The sequence below is a fragment of the Petromyzon marinus genome, unplaced genomic scaffold (assembly GCF_048934315.1).
Source record: "Petromyzon marinus isolate PM22_M1 ecotype Great Lakes invasive population unplaced genomic scaffold, UKy_Petmar_22M1.pri1.0 PM_G_Scaffold_9, whole genome shotgun sequence".
NCBI lineage: Eukaryota > Metazoa > Chordata > Hyperoartia > Petromyzontiformes > Petromyzontidae > Petromyzon > Petromyzon marinus.
The window spans coordinates 904,855-922,328 of record NW_027423046.1 but is presented as its reverse complement, the minus strand read 5'-3'; the positions used below and the strand labels follow the sequence as shown (position 1 = coordinate 922,328).

Below are 17,474 nucleotides of genomic sequence, written 5' to 3'. Positions count from 1 at the left end.
AAGACAAATTAAACTTAAGCGAGATAATTAAAGTAAACGCAATCAAGCGAGGGCAGGAAGCAAGGCCCCGCGTGGCTAGGCCCCACGCTGTAAAGTTCCAACCTGGACATCGATTCCCATGCTCACTGCTACTCAACTGACATCCCTACGAGCGAGAGAGAGCGAGGCTCTACCTTGGTAAACAACAACCACCACAACCACCACCACCACCACAACCGCGATGAGAATTTCTCACCTCGGATTTCAGTTCACATGCGGAGCGGCAGATTCCTGTTACCTCGTGACGTCACGCGGCAGCAGGAGGTGACGTCACTTGAGTGGTACAAGACACTCCCCTCCCGCAACGAGCGGGTCTTAATTTAAATAAATTATGTTAATGAGTCCGGCCCATACGTGGAGGGATGGGGCTTGGGTGCTGAAACCCGTCGCAATAAACTCGCGACGGCCTTCACGAATACATTATGTTAATGAGCCGCCAGTCACCGGGCGTAGCTTTGCCCAAATAAGGATTGTACTTGAACAGATAACGGAAGTTTACCCAGGCAGAGGTGACGTCACGCTCAAGGGCGCGGTAGACGGGGTGGGGTGAATACCTTGGTGACATGACGTCACTGGCGAGGTACACCTCCCCCTGGCGTTTCACGCCGATGAGGTGATGCTGAGTGGTGACGTCACAGAGCGGGATTGGAGTTTAAGTTGATTTTGATTCATTTTCCATTGCTCCCTCCCTTGAACTCAGCAACAACAACGTGGACATTGCATCCCACTGGGATTTTTTAGCACACAGCGTTGGTGTACGGTGCTTTTTTCAGGAATATTTTGCTGTTTTTATTTCATGGATTTTCTGTTTGCAGTCACACAAAGTAGTCACTTTAAGATGTGTTTCTTGTTCGTTTTTGTGTTTGTTGTGGTTGCACTTGATTCAAGAGCCGAATGGCTCACAGGGGTATACCAAAATATATAAACTGAAACTATTGTGTACACTGTGTGTACACACTGTGTACGTACACGCTGTGTGTGCACTGTGTGTGTGTACACGTACACACTGTGTGTACGTGTACACTGTGAATGTACAGTGTGTGTACACTGTGTGTACACACAGTGCACACTATGTGTGCACTGTGTGTGTCTGTGCACTGTGTTGTATATACACTGTGTGTGTGTACACTGTGGGGGGCACAGTCATCTCAGTCGACCAATGGGCATCTTTTCATCAATTTATTATTTTCCAATTTTCTTGTTTTTTTGTTTTCTATCTACGTGACTTTACCGAAAGAACCAAGAATGTGGTAGCACATTCTCTATTTATTGCAGAGGTTCAAGGTTAAAATCCGACAGGCACACCTGGCTACCCCAGTAACATTCACCACAACATGCGCAGTGTGCTAAACGGCAGATGTAAAACAAACCACTGTCGCTCACAACGCACATTGCATGTTGGTGTCACGGTCAAAATTGTGTCAATTCCAGTAACACTATCCAGAAACTCCACAACGGAGACACGCACCCCCTGTACCAACGACGGAGGCGCAGGGACAGATGCTCGATTACGTTGGAATCGATCTGCAGACGGCCAGCAGCTCCGTGTCGCCTTATCTCGATCCCGCGATCCCTACCAGGTGATAGTCCGCATCGAACCAAACCCCCGGCAAGGCCATCGTCTACTTAACGATGAGAGAAAACTCACACGAAATGTCGTTTTCAATGAATAAGCTTTTAATGAAGAAATACAACTATACAATTCAAAATATAATACAATTAAAAGCTGTTTCATTTTCAAACTTCAAGACGGAGCATCGGGAGCTTGCGTGGAGGCGTCGTTCGCGTGCAATTTTTTTCGTGACTTTCCTGGCCCAAGGCCGCAAATGGTTGTGAGGGGCGCCGCAGGCGGTCAGGCTTGCTTCAACTCTTGGTCGTGAACATCCAGACGTGAATCAGCAAGGAGCATTTCATGTCCTAGTTCGAGAAAATCTACGTCAACACGTAATACAAAACTACAATTCGTGTTGCAGAGAATGAACCTCCTCTACGTGTAACCTTTGAGTGGTGTGCCACGTAACTGATTAATGATCCGAGTATGCTCCTTATTTCAAAGACGATGAGTTGCTGCAGAGGGAGATGCTTCCTGAAAACACAAAAATACCCTTTGACCTGTATCACAAGAACAATGAGTCTCACCTGAGTTCTCTGTACAGGTTACTTCCAAACACACACACACACTTTGTCCTAACATCACTTATTCAATGTTTGACCCTTATAGACAAAATTTTACATGTATGCACACAATCAGACAAGTATTCATTCTAAATTGAATTACTGCACTGAAATATACTGCATCAGGTTACATCGCATTAACAAGAAGCTATTTAAAAAAAATACGCACCGTCTGCTTAACCGTGTATGTACAACGTACTATTGTTGCGTCATTCAAAACGAGTAGGCCGTTGCATGCTGGCGTCTGGGTCAAAATTTATCAAATTCGAAACATTGCCTACAAACTCCACAACTAAGATGCCACATCAACCATCGCCCCCTACTGACAGGCTCTTGTCCACATGCAGGCCGGTGCAGGGCCACCACCTTGTATCACACAGGGGCAGCTGCTTCTTGGGGATGCTCTTCGTGTGTATGAGACGATACAAGACTCCGAATTGCCAGAGGCGATTAAGCAAGCACCATATAAGTGGAATAATTGAATAACAAAAATCACGACGTTTCGGCCAAAACACAAGTGGCCTTCATCAGGTGAAGGGACCGTGCTGTCATGATGAAGGCCACTTGTGTTGTGGCCGAAACGTCGTGATTTTTGTTATTTTATCTTTTTACCTACGTGACTTTACCGAATAGAACCAAAGAGTATGGATCCTTGCAGTCACGAAAGCTTCAAATTTAGAATGTAATTATTAAAACCGAGTGAATGCCTGGGAGCTTATTGGCTCTCGCTGCTGGTTAGAGATTAACCCAACCCACAGGTCCACAAAGACTGGCCGCTCTTACCCTGCAGGTTTAACCTAGGAGCTGAGTGTTCAACTTCACATTCTTGTCATTAAAGGCCTGTGACAAAGGTGCATCTATTGGAGTGACCAGAGTGGAGTCGGCTCCGGGAGAGGCAACCACCTCGCCCCACGCTGCTCCTCCACTTCGAGGTCTGCGGAGAACTTCGCCACCACCACCACCAGCGTGGCGATCTTCACGGCTGTGCTCACTGTGGTTTTGCTGCTCACGCAGCCGGTGGTGGAACTCCTCGGAGGATCTCGGCGTGGGGGTTCGAACATCAACGGCTCCAACGCCACCACCACCACGATCAACAACTACTCGGGACTCGTGAAGGACGTCTCTCCGCCGGCAGCGGTCGCCACCTGGGGACCGATGTTCACCAGCGGCCACGCAGACGGACAGGAGAGGGACGGCCCAGCCTGGCCCCCCCGGGATGTCTTGGCTCATGGACAGCGCGCCGACTCCTCTCCTGCACGCTGCGGGTCAGCTGTGCAGTAGCCACAGTGAGGACATAGTGGACAGCGTGCTCCCTGCCCTAGTGCAGGCTATGGGTCAGCTGTGCAGTAGCCACAGTGAGGACATTGTGGACAGCGTGCTCTCTGCCCTACTGCAGGCTATTGGTCAGCTGTGCAGTAGCCACAGTGAGGACATTGTGGACAGCGTGCTCCCTGCCCTACTGCAGGCTATGGGTCAGCTGAGCGGCAGCTGCCAGGATATAGTGGACAGCGTGCTCCCTGCCCTACTGCAGGCTATGGGTCAGCTGTGCAGTAGCCACAGTGAGGACATAGTGGACAGCGTGCTCCCTTCCCTGCTCCACGTCGTGCGTCAACTGTACAACGGCTGCAAGGAGGCCATCGGCTCCACCGTGCCGCTGAACACCCCGCACATCGCCGTGCGTCTTCGGCGTTTCGTACGTCGCAGAGTTGAGTGAGCAACATCCATCGTCGTCATCGTTACCATCAGCCACGGTCAATCCACTGGCGGGTAGAGACTCCCCGTGCCGTCGCCACCTCCCACGATGCCGCTGTGCGGTGATCCATCCAGCACCTGACACGTGGAGCGATTTCATTGCTTCGTCTCCCCACTGGGCATCCTCTCGGATGACCACCTCACCGCCCATCAGCATCACTCGCCCCCTTCACACCATAATCTTTGGTTCTATTCGGTAAAGTCACGTAGGTAAAAAACAAAACAAAAAATCACGACGTTTCGGCCACAACACAAGCGGCCTTCATCAGGTGACTTTACCGAATAGCACCTTGCAGTCACGAAAGCTTTAAATCTAGAATTGATAACCCCTTCACACCCTCCACCGATCACCCTCAACTCCACCCGCGGTGTTTTCAGCAGCCTGGTTGGGCACTGGAACGGTATCCCGGACAGTGCCGGATTAAGCTCGTGCGGGTCCTGTGGCATGTATTATAAAGGTGCCCAAAATAAAATAAAAAAACACAATTATTAAAACGCAAAGTTTACACATTTACCGGGTCACCATTTGACTTTGTATTGTCTTGGAGGAAGTCCACCCACACCTCCACTTCCACAAACTGCTGGGAGTTGCCTCGCTCTGCCTCACAGTCAGAATTCTCCTCCTGCTTCACGTTGCCTCTGTCGATGTAAAGGTCCCATTTTCGAGTTGAATATTCATCTTCACATTTCACCTTCACTCCTTTGCTCTTCACTTCTTCACATTTCACCATCACCTCTTCATGTTTCACCCCGATACCTTTAAAAGTGTCCAAGCTGGGATTTTCTTCCGGTTCTTGTTTAATGAGGGATGGGCTCATGGTGGCACTTTGACTTTCACAAGCTGATTTCAGACTCCGCTCCTTGTGATCTTCTGATGCTTGTGTGTTCTCTGGTGTACTTTAAGTTGTTGTTGCTGTGCAAACGCCTTCCCGCACGGAGTGCACCTGAAGGGTTTCTCTCCTGTGTGTTCTCTGGTGTACTTGAAGATTTGATGAATCTGCAAACGCCTTCCCACACACACTGCACTTGAAGGGTTTCTCTCCCGGGTGTGTTCTCTGGTGTACTACAAGAAGAGATGAACGTACAAACGCCTTCACGCACAGAGTGCACTTGAAGGGTTTCTCTCCTGTGTGTGTCCTCTGGTGTACTACAAGAGTAGATGAATGTGCAAACGCCTTCACGCACACACTGCACTTGAAGGGTTTCTCTCCCGTGTGTGTTCTCTGGTGTATTTTAAGAGTAGATGAATCTGGAAATGCCTTCCCACACACAGTGCACGTGAAGGGTTTCTCTCCCGTGTGTGTTCTCTGGTGTATTTTAAGAGCAGATGACCGTGAAAATGCCTTCCCACACACACTGCACCTGAAGGGTTTCACTCCTGTGTGAGTTCTCTGGTGGGTCTGAAGAACTGATGGCCATGCAAATGCCTTGTCACACACTCTGCACTTGAAGGGTTTCTCTCCTGTGTGAGTTCTCTGGTGCTGTGTCAAATTTCCAGTCCAATCCGTGCTGTATGCACGCTGGTCGCAATGTTGACTTGTCGTACCGAGCTGCTGTGCTGACTGCCTTTGCTCCATCAGACCAGCGTCAGCTGCAGACAGAAAATAAGAATATCCACACCATCTACACGTCAGTATCGAGCCATGGAGGAATGAATATATACAGTCACACGTGACTTACACGTCTATATTCATTCATGTATTCATGACTAGCTGTACTACCCGGCTTCGCCCGGGACTTGGATCCACCACGTCCGGCCGCCTTTGTCTCCCCAGTGGCGATGTTCACACCACGACAGTTACTCGTTTGAGGCTGAGTCTACCTAGGGGAGGCCCAGAAGCGGTTCAAATAATCGTCACCGGTGGTGGCCATGAGCGGGAATAGAACTCGGGTCACCGGGTTCGTAGCATGGCGTAGCGTTAACCGATACACTACAATGCGTTATGCTTACACACACAGACACACACAGACACACACACTGACACACACACACAGACACACACACACAGACACACACAGACACACACACACAGACACACACACACAGACACACACACACACAGACACGCACACAGACACACACACACACAGACGCACACACACAGACACACACAGACACACACACACAGACGCACACACAGACAACGCTAACCGCTACACAACAATGCGTTACGCTTCCACATGCGAGGGTCACGTGACAGATTTGACGTCACAGCTCACTTGCCGTGCAAAACATCTATACATTATTGAGCTCCCCCCCCCCCAACAAAAACACAAAAGTGTATTTGTATAATGTTTGCATGGTGTACAGTCTGGAAAGTACCCACATGGCAAAATTTCCAGTTTGTTGCATGTCGGGAAGTACGCTAAACATTTTGAACAGACGGACGCAATCACAACTTTGCCTTTTATATATATTTGGAGATGCAGTGAAAAACTTTCCCAAATTCATCACACGGTTTCAGTTTTTTGATTTTCAGTTTGATTTATTTTGGTTATAGTCCCGTGAGCCATTCGGCTCTTGAATCGGGTGCAACCACAACAAGCAACAAAACAAAAACACGACCAAGAAAATCATCTTACAGTGACTATGTGTGACTGTGCAAACAGCACTGTCATGGCACGCAACATTAATGTTGCCATAGAAACGTTGTGGGGTGTTTTGCTTCATTTAAAAAAAGATAATTATCTGTTATTTTCATTTTATTTTCTATCTACGTGACTTTACCGAAAGAACCAAGAATATTAATTCCTGCAGTCACCAAAGTTTTAAGTCAAAACATTCACACACGTTGACAAAGCCTCACCTTGTGTTGTTGTGGGCAGGTCGCTTCTGATAACAAGAGCGGTATAGCAGCTCAAGCGGGCTTGGCCTGCTAACAAAAGAAAATAAAAACTGCGTGAATATTTACAATAAAACAAAGTTACAAAGTGGCGAGCCGGGTGAAGACAAATTAAACTTAAGCGAGATAATTAAAGTAAACGCAATCAGGCGAGGGCAGGAGGCAAGGCCCCGCGTGGCTAGGCCCTGCGTTGTAAAGTTCCAACCTGGACATCGATTCCCATGCTCGCTGCTACTCAACTGACATCCCTACGAGAGAGAGAGGCTCTACCTTGGTAAACAACAACAACCACAACAACCACCACCACCACAACCACGACCACCAACACGATAATAATTTCTCAACTCGGATTTCAATGCAAGAGCGAAGCGATCGCTTCCTGTTACTTCGTGACGTCACGCGGCAGCTGCAGGTGACATGACGTCACGTCCGGGGTACAAGACACTCCTCTCCCACGAGCGGCTCCGTAACTGAATAAATTATGTTAATGAGCCCGGGCCATATGTCGAGGAATGGGGGCGTGGGTGCTGAACCCGTCCCAATAAACTCGCGGCGGCTTTCACGAAAACATTATGTTAATGAGCCACCAGTCACTGGGCGTAGCTTTGCCCAAATAAGGATTGTACCAGAACAGATATCGGCAGTGACCAACCAGAGGTGACGTCACGCTCAAGGGCGCGGTGGACGGGGGTGGGGTGAATACCTTGGTGACATGACGTCACTAGCAAGGCACACCTCCCCCTGGCGTTTCACAGCGATGTCATGCTGAGTGGTGACGTCACAGAGCGGGAATGGAGTTTAAGTTGATTTAGATTCATTTTCCATTGCTCCATCTCTTGAACAGAGACCCCTTGCGTGCGTGAGCTCAGCAACTACAACGTGGACATTACTGTGTGTACACACTGTTTCTGTGTGTACACTATGTGTATACACTGTGTGTGTGTACACTATGTGTATACACACTGTGTGTATACACTGTGTGTGTGTACTCTGTGTGTGTACACTGTGTGTATACACTGTGTCTACATTGTGTGTGTGTACACTGTGTGTACACTGTGTGTGTGTACACTGTGTGTGTGTACACACTGTGCCTGTATCTCTGTGTGTGCCTGAGTCTCTGTGTGTGTGCCTGTGTGTGACACCTGATGATGATTGCTTGTGTTGCAGTCGAAACGTCGTGAGAATTTAATTGTTTTATATTTTTGTTATTTTGTTTCCCTTCTACGTGACTTTACCGAAATAACCAAGAATAAATATCAGCTCTATGTTTTCAAGTAAATACAATTTGGGTAGTGAATAAATTATAGTCTAAAGAAGCTACACATGACGAATTGTAGGCAATTATAGTTATAATCAAAGACTTTTTTAAACAATAACGTGGTCCCTGTAGTCGCCGTTAGAGACACAAAATCTGCTTGAAAACAGTTCATCAACATATATGAATACATTGATTCGAATAAGCAGAGTTCATTTCCTATTTATGGCATGCCAGCTATGTGTCAGTTTTCGATATCAACATCACCTTATAAAAGAATAATATTTAAAAAATAAGTGCACAACTTTATCCGTGATTAACGCTGCACTTTCCGTCGTATTCCTGCAGGGGGCGGTGTAAACCTACACCCGCCCCCTGCATGCGAACGACGGACGCGCAGGGACAGACGTTCGATTACGTTGGAATCGATCTGCAGACGGCCAGCAGCTCCGTGTCGCCTCATCTCGATCCCGCAATCCCAAACAGGTGAAAGTCCGCATCGAACCGAACCCCCGGCAAGGCCATCGTCTACTTAACGACGAGAGAACATTCACACGAAATGTCCTTTTCAACGAAGTCTTCCAGATGTAAAATTTACTTTTAATGAAGAAAATAATCTAAATCAAAACACAACACAATGCAAAGATGTTTCATTTTAAAACTTCAAAACGGAACATGGGGTACTTGCGTGAATGCGTCCATCGTGTGCAAATGTTGTGACTTTCCTGGCCTGAAGGCCGTCAATGTGTTGGACCATTATTGGTGCACAGCGTCTCAACAACAGCAGTGGGGTTTGCTTCAACCGATAGGTACGAACATCCAGACGTGAATCAGCAAGGAGCATTTCTAATCCCAGTTAGACAAAATCTACATCAACACGTAAGACAAAACTATAATTCGTGTTGTAGAGAATGTACCTCCTCCTATACGTGTAACTTTCAAGTGGTATGATTTGTAACTGATGAATGATTCGAGCGTGCTCCCTATTTCAAAGACAATGAGTTGCTCCAGAGGCAGACGCTTCGTGGAACACAAAAACACTGTTTGACCTGTATCACAAGAACAACGGGTCTCACCTGAGTTCTCTGTACAGGTTATTTCCAAACACACACACACTTTGTCCTTACATCACTTATTCAATGTTTGACCATTATAGATCAAATGTTACAAGAATGCACAAAACCAGACAAGTATACATTCTAAATTATTGACAGGCATATTAACAAAATTGGATTACTGCAGTGAAATATACTGCATCACATTACATCGTATTGACAAGAAGCTTTAAAAAAAAGTTGCACATTCTGCTTCACAGTGTATGTAAAACATGCTATTGTCATTCAAAACGAGGCCATTGCATGCTGGCGTCTGAGTGAAAATGTAGCAAATTCTAAACATTACCTACAAACTACACAACTGAGATGACACATCAATCATCGCCCCCTACTGACAGGCTCTTGTCCACATGCAGGCCGGTGCAGGGCCACCACCTTGTGCCACACAGAGGCAGCTGCTACTTGGGGATGCTCTTCGAGTGTTTCAGACGAGGTACGACACAAAACTCCGAGGTGCTGAGGCGGTTAAGCAAGCACCATGTAAATGCAATTATTATAACATAGTGAATGATTGGAAGCTTATTGGCTCTTGCACCTGGTTAGAGATCTACCCAACCCACGGGCCCACAAAGACTGGCCGCTCTTACTCTGCAGGATGAACCTAGTAGCTGAGTGTTCAACTTCACATTCTTGTCATTAAAGGCCTGTGACAAAGGTGCATCTATTGTAGCGACATCGTCTCTGGCTTACACATCTATCGGGTCTCCACTTGACTTTGTATTGTCTAGGAGCAAGTCCACCCATACCTCCACTTCCACAAACTGCTGGGAGTTGCCTCACTCTGACTCACAGTCAGAATTCTCCTCCTGCTTTACAATGTGAAGGTCCCATTTTGGAGTTGAATCTTCATCTTCACATTTCACCTTCACTTCTTCGCTATTCACCATCACTTCTTCCCTCTTCACCATCACCTCTTCATATTTCACCTTGATACCTTTAAAAGTGTCCAAGCTGGGATTTTCTTCCGGTTCTTGTTTCATGAGGGATGGGCTTATTGTGGCACTTTGACTTTCACAAGCTGATTTCAGACTCCACTCCTTGCAGATCTTCTGATGCTTCCGTGTTCTCTGGTGTACTTGAAGATTTTATGAATGTGCAAACGCCTCCCTGCAGAGCGCACCTGAAGGGTTTCTCTCCCATGTGAGTTCTCTGGTGTACTTTAAGATGTGGTGATTGTGAAAATGCCTTTCCGCACAGTGTACCTCAAGGGTTTCTCTCCAATGTGTGTACTCTCGTGTACTTGAAGATTTGATGACTGTGCAAACATCCCACACAAAATGCACCTGAAGAGTTTCTCTCCAGTGTGTATTCTCTGGTGTTTTTTAAGAACAGATGACAGTGAAAATGCCTTCCCACACACACTGCACTTGAAGGGTTTCTCTCCCGTGTGTGTTCTCTGGTGTTCTACAAGAGTAGATGAATGTGCAAACGCCTTCCGACACATCGTGCACCTGAAGGGTTTCACTCCCGTGTATGTTCTCTGGTGTGTTACAAGAGCAGATGAACGTGGAAATGCCTTCCCACACACAGTGCACTTGAAGGGTTTCTCTCCTGTGTGTGTTCTCTGGAGGGTCTGAAGAACTGATGGCCATGCAAATGCCTTCCCAGACACAGTGTCTTAAAGGGTTTCTCTCCTGTGTGTTCTCTGGTGTACTTGAAGATGTGAGGACTGTGAAAATGCCTTCCCACACACAGTGCACTTGAAGGGTTTCACTCCCGTGTGTGTTCTCTGGTGTGTTACAAGAGCAGATGAACGTGCAAACGCCTTCCCACACACACTGCACTTGAAGGGTTTCTCTCCCGTGTGTGTTCTCTGGTGTGATTTAAGACCAGATGACTGTGAAAATGCCTTCCCACACACACTGCACTTGAAGGGTTTCTCTCCCGTGTGTGTTTTCTGGTGTGTTTTAAGAGCAGATGACTGTGAAAATGCCTTCACACACACAGTGCACTTGAAAGGTTTCTCTCCCGTGTGTGTTCTCTGGTGTTTTTTAAGAGCAGATGACCGTGAAAATGTCTTCCCACAAACACTGCACTTGAAGGGTTTCTCTCCCGTGTGTGTTCTCTGGTGTTTTTTAAGAGTAGATGAATCTGAAAATGTCTTCCCACACACACTGCACCTGAAGGGTTTCTCTCCCGTGTGTGTTCTCTGGTGTGTTTTAAGAGCAGATTAATCAGAAAATGTCTTCCCACACACACTGCACAAGAAGGGTTTCTCTCCCGTGTGTGTTCTCTGGTGTGTTTTAAGAGCAGATGACCGTGAAAATGCCTTCACACACACACTGCACTTGAAGGGTTTCTCTCCCGTGTGTGTTCTCTGGTGTGTTTTAAGAGCAAATGAACCTGAAAATGTCTTCCGACACACACTGCACCTGAAGGGTTTCTCTCCCGTGTGTGTTCTCTGGTGTTTTTTAAGAGTAGATGAATCTGAAAATGTCCTCCCACACACACTGCACTTGAAGGGTTTCTCTCCCGTGTGTGTTCTCTGGTGTGTTTTAAGAGTAGATGAATCTGAAAAAGTCTTCCCACACACACTGCACTTGAAGGGTTTCACTCCCGTGTGTGTTCTCTGGTGTCTTTGAAGACGAGATGAATCTGAAAATGCCTTCGCACACACACTGCACTTGAAGAGTTTCTCTCCCGTGTGTGTTCTCTGGTGTGTTTTAAGAGCAAATGAATCTGAAAATGCCTTCCCACACACACTGCACTTGAAGGGTTTCTCTCCCGTGTGTGTTCTCTGGTGTTTTTTAAGAGTAGATGAATCTGAAAATGCCTTCCCACACACACTGCACATGAAGGGTTTCTCTCCCGTGTGTGTTCTCTGGTGTTTTTTAAGAGTCGAGGAATCTGAAAATGCCTTGTCACACACAGTGCACTTGAAGGGTTTCTCTCCTGCGCGAGTTCTCTGGTGCTGTGTCAAATTTCCAGTCCGATCCGTGCCGTATGCACACTGGTCACATTGTTGACTTGTCGTACCGAGCTGCTGTGCTGAGTGCATTTGCTCCATCAGACCAGCATCAGCTGCAGACAGAAAATAAGAATATCCACACCATCGACACGTCAGTATCGAGCCATGGAGGAATTAATATATACAATCACACGTGACTTACACGTCTATATTCATTCATGTATTCATGACTAGCTGTACTACCCGGCTTCGCCCGGGACTTGGATCCACCACGTCCGGCCGCCTTTGTCTCCCCAGTGGCGATGTTCGCACCACAACAGTTACTCGTTTGAGGCTGAGTCGACCTAGGGGAGGCCCAGAAGCAGTTCAAATAATCATCACCGGTGGTGGCCGTGAGTGGGAATCGAACTCGGGTCGCCGGGTTCGTAGCGCAGCGTAGCGCTAACCGCTACACTACAATGCGTTACGCTTCCACACACACACACACAGATACACACAGACACACACACACACAGACACACACAGACAGACACACACACAGACACACACAGACAGACACACACACACACAGACAGACACACACACAGACACACACAGACACAAACACACAGACACAAACACACACACAGACACACACACACAGACACACACACACACAGACACACACACACAAACACACACACAGACACACACACAGACAACGCTAACCGCTACACTACAATGCGTGACGCTTCCAAGTGCGAGGGTCACGTGACAGATGTGACGTCACAGCTCACTTGCCGTGCAAAAAATTTATACATTATTGACCTCCCCCCCTCCCCTTAAAACAACACAAAAGTGTATTTGTATAATGTTTGTATGGTGTACGGTCTGGAAAGTACCCACATGGCAAATTTCCAGTTTGTTGCATGTCGGGAAGTACGCTAAACATTTTGAACAGACAACACACACAATCACAACTTTGCCTTTTATATATATTTGAAGATGCAGTGAAAAACTTTCCCAAATTCATCACGCGGTTTCAGTTTTTTGATTTTCAGTTTGATTTATTTTGGTTATAGTCCCGTGAGCCATTTGGCTCTTGAATCGGGTGCAACCACAACAAGCAAAAATACAAAAACACGACCGAGAAAAACATCTTACAGTGACTATGTGTGACTGTGCAAACAGCACTGTCATGGCACGCAATGAGAGGGCAAATGTCATAAATATTCCTGTAAGCCCTCGCATCTTCAACATTAATGTTGCCATAGAAACGTTGTGGGGTGTTTTGCTTCATTTAAAAAAGAAAAAATATTATCTGTTATTTGATATTTTATTTTCTATCTACGTGACTTTACCGAAAGAACCAAGAATATTAATTCCTGCAGTCACCAAAGTTTTAAGTCAAAACATTCACACACGTTGACAAAGCCTCACCTTGTGTTGTTGTGGGCAGGTCACTTCTGATAACAAGAGCGGTATAGCAGCTCAAGCGGGCTTGGCCTGGTAACAAAAGAACGAAAATAAAAACTGCGTGAATATTGACAATAAAACAAAGTTACAAAGTGGCGAGCCTGGTGAAGACAAATTAAACTTAAGCGAGATAATTAAAGTGAATGCAATCAGGTGAGGGCAGGAAGCAAGGCCCCGCGTGGCTAGGCCCCGCGTTGTAAAGTTCCAACCTGGACATCGATTCCCATGCTCGCTGCTACTCAACTGACATCCCTACGAGAGAGAGCGAGGCTCTACCTTGGTAAACAACAACAACAACCACCACAACCACCACCACAACGATGAGAATTTCTCACCTCGGATTTCAGTGCAAGCTCGGATCGGCAACCTCCTGTTACCTCGCGACGTCACGCGGGTAAGCAGGTAACATGACGTCACTTCCGGGGTAAGAGACACGCCCCTCCCACAACGAGCTGCTCTGTAACTGAATAAATTATGTTAATGAGCCCGGCCCATATGTCGAGGGAAGGGGCGTGGCTGCTGAACCCGTCACAATAAACTCTCGACGGCTTCAATGAACACATTATGTTCATGAACCGCCAGTCACTGGGCGTAGCTTTGCCCAAATAAGGATTGCCACTGGATTGATATCGGCAGTGACCCAAGCGGAGGTGACGTCACGCTCAAGAGCGCTGTGGACGGGGGAGGGCTGAATACCTTGGTGACATGACGTCATTAGCTGCCACTTCATGCCGATGAGGTCATGGGGATGGAGTTTAATACTCTTTGGTTCTATTTACCCAATATAACCAAAGAGTATGGATCCTAGCAGTCACGAAAGCTTTAAATCTAGATGGAGTTTAAGTTGATTTAGATTCATTTTCCATTGCCCCCTCCCTTGAGTGCGTGAACTCAGCAACAACGTGGACATTATTGTGTATACGTACACACTGTGTACACTTTGAGGCCACGTGAAGTGTCAAAGGCTCGCTGGAAGGAGGAAGTCGCGTGACAGACTCAGCAGTTGCGATGGGTTAACCGACGGATGGCTATCGATTAGAAATCACATATCCCTGCGTCTCACCTGTGAGTGGCACCGCCTCACGCTGTTGTGGATCCCCACGTGGCTCGGAGCCTCAAAAGCTCCGTGACTCCTGGGTGGTGATACAAAGACAAAGATCCCCCATGTAGCCTTAACAGACTGTTGGGGCAAGTGCAGTTTGCAAGTAGCAGCACCACCTATGAAGGCCAGAACGGCACGCGAAGGGAGTGGGTGGCCAGCACCATGCCCGACCGCCTTTGTCTCCCCAGTAATGATGTTTACACACCGCACCGGGCACTCATTTGAGGCTGAATTGACATAGGGGAGGCCCAGAACCGGTTCAAATAATCGTCACTGGGTGTTGGCTGTGAGCGGGAATCAAACTCGGGTCGTTATGTTCGTAGAGCAGCGTACTGACCGCTAGACTACCGCCACACACACGGTACACACACACACACGTTACACACACACACGGTACACACACACGGTACACACACACACAGTATACACACAGTACACACACACACGGTACACACACACACGGTACACACACACACGGTACACACACAGTACACACACACAGTACACACACGCACAGTACACACACACACACACGGTACACACACACGCACGGTACACACACACGCACGGTACACACACACGCACAGTACACATACACGCACAGTAAACACACGCACAGTACACACACACAGTACACACACACGCACGGCACGCCCACACTGCTTCCGTCACGTGACTAAGGTTGACGCGCCGCCCCGTCTCCCGAGGTGACCTCTTGGCTCTCTCGTCTCTCCTCGACACGTAGATTCATTTCTTACTCTTACCTAGAAACGTCATTGTCTGTCTGTCTCTGTGGACGCAACTTGCGAGGAATTGTACTCACAAACTGTGGGGTTTACGTTTCAAATGAAGTGCCCAGATACCACGCGATAAGCCCCGTGGTGAGCCAGTGCTATTCCTATTTCCAATCCATCAACATGAAAGTAGTTAAATTAACAATTTATTACCAATCTACATATATATCAAAGGCAAGTTGTGAATGTGTGCGTCTGTTCAAAATGTTTAGCGTACTTCCCGATACGCACCAAGCTTGAAATTTGCCATGTGGGTAATTTCCAGACTGTACACCATGCAAACATTATAAAAATAGACTTTTGTATATATTTTTTTTTGGGGGGGGGGCAAATAATGGATAAGCATGAAAACACCACGATACATAGGACTTACTTTGATAAGACTCTTGGAATTGATTGTGTGCATGTTGAAATTGGTAAATTTGCATTTTGAGCATACTGCTGTTTTAATAAATGTTCATGATTCTGAGAATATAAGTGTAATTCTGAGCATCATAATGACCATATTGGAATTGTCATCATGAATGGGGGTACAATGATTTTTATAACAATAGGAATGCAGTTTTGAGCATGACTATTGATATTTCGGACTCATTTATGACAATAAATTGATGATTTTGTTTTGCTCATCAATCAGGATACTGTTAATGATGCGCATGCCCATAAATTGTTGAAATGACTAGAAATGCAAGTTGTGTATACTCTCCAACCCCATTCCTCTACCTACCCATTCCCTTGACGGGCTCCGTGCCCACTTAAACCCATGACGATGGCGGTGACGATTCCACCTCGCTGTAACAATCAAAGCACCTCCAATTTCTGAATGCAAAGGTGCTGGTTGGTGTAACGCCAAAACACATCGTCAACACCGCTCCCAAGCCCGCCCTACGTTAGTTACATCGTTAGGATCAACAAAATAAAAAAGTTCCACAGAGGAAACTAAAATGACATTATGCAATCCCCAAAGTCGCACGCGGTAGGCTACACGACTCGGAGAACAACGTCAGACTTCAAGACTTGCATCGCCATCATCATCATTCTTCCTCTCCACAAGTCATCGCACGTCAATATTCAACAAGCTGCACACACGTGCAAGTCACCTCTCGACCCGCCACCTGCACAGTTAACGCGATCAGACCCGGGGGTCAAATTAAAATTGTGTCGTCTTTGGTGACGTATTGCAATCGGTGTCATTGACAACGGTGTCCGCTTTTGCGATATCTGCCTGTGGTCTTTTAATTATATAGATACGTAGTCAGTTCATTAGTATGGGGTTCCTCTATAAGGAATTGTAATTGTAAAATGTATTACTTAATAATACGCTTCCAGGCCGCACTTAGCTTGTAGCAGTCAGAGCAGTTAAAATGACTGTACCTGTGTAGGTATAAAATAAATTTAATTAAAATAAAATACATTTTAGTTATTAAAACATTTAATTTAACGTAAGTATAAAATAAATTTAAATTAAACAAACTTACTAAAAAATAATTTAACATAGGTATAAAATAAATGTAATTTATTAAAAATTTAATTTAACGTAGGTATAAAATAAATGTAATTTATTAAAAATTGAAATTAAACGTAGGTATAAAATACATTTAATAAATTTAATTTATAAAAAAAATTCAATTTAATTTAACGTATGTATGAAATAAAATTTAATTTATTACAATTTAAATTAAATTTAACGTGGGTATAAAATAAATTTTAATTAAATTATAAAAACTCATTCATTTACAAAAAAAATACGTAGGTATAAAATAAGTTTCAATTAACTTAATAAAAATTATTAAATTTAACGTAGGTATAAATAATTTAAATAATAAATAAATTTTATTTTCTACCTCCGTGACTTCACCGAAAGAAGCAAAAAGTGTGGACCCACGTGACATCAAGGCTGTCCTAGTCTAGGCAAGGCCTCAGGGTGTACCGGGCCTTTCACAACAACAGCAGCAGCAACAACGGTTCTCTTGAGAAAATGCTTTAAAAAAAAAGTCAACGTAGCTTACCTTGACACTCGCGAACTTTAATGATTA

General features: G+C 46.0%; 1 long non-coding RNA gene across 2 annotated transcripts; it reads right to left on the bottom strand.

Annotated features, from left to right (window-relative positions):
- Positions 1–1,698: 1,698 nt before the first annotated feature.
- LOC142921777 (uncharacterized) lies at positions 1,699–5,559 on the bottom strand. 2 transcript variants are annotated; one of them, XR_012939658.1, is made up of 2 exons: positions 5,513–5,559; positions 1,699–2,125 (listed from the first exon to the last, which is right to left on the bottom strand). It is a non-coding gene; the product is annotated as an uncharacterized LOC142921777 (long non-coding RNA). The 2 variants fall into 2 exon arrangements; XR_012939657.1 differs by lacking the exon at positions 5,513–5,559 and adding an exon at positions 5,329–5,504.
- Between the last annotated feature and the right edge of the window lie 11,915 nt (positions 5,560–17,474).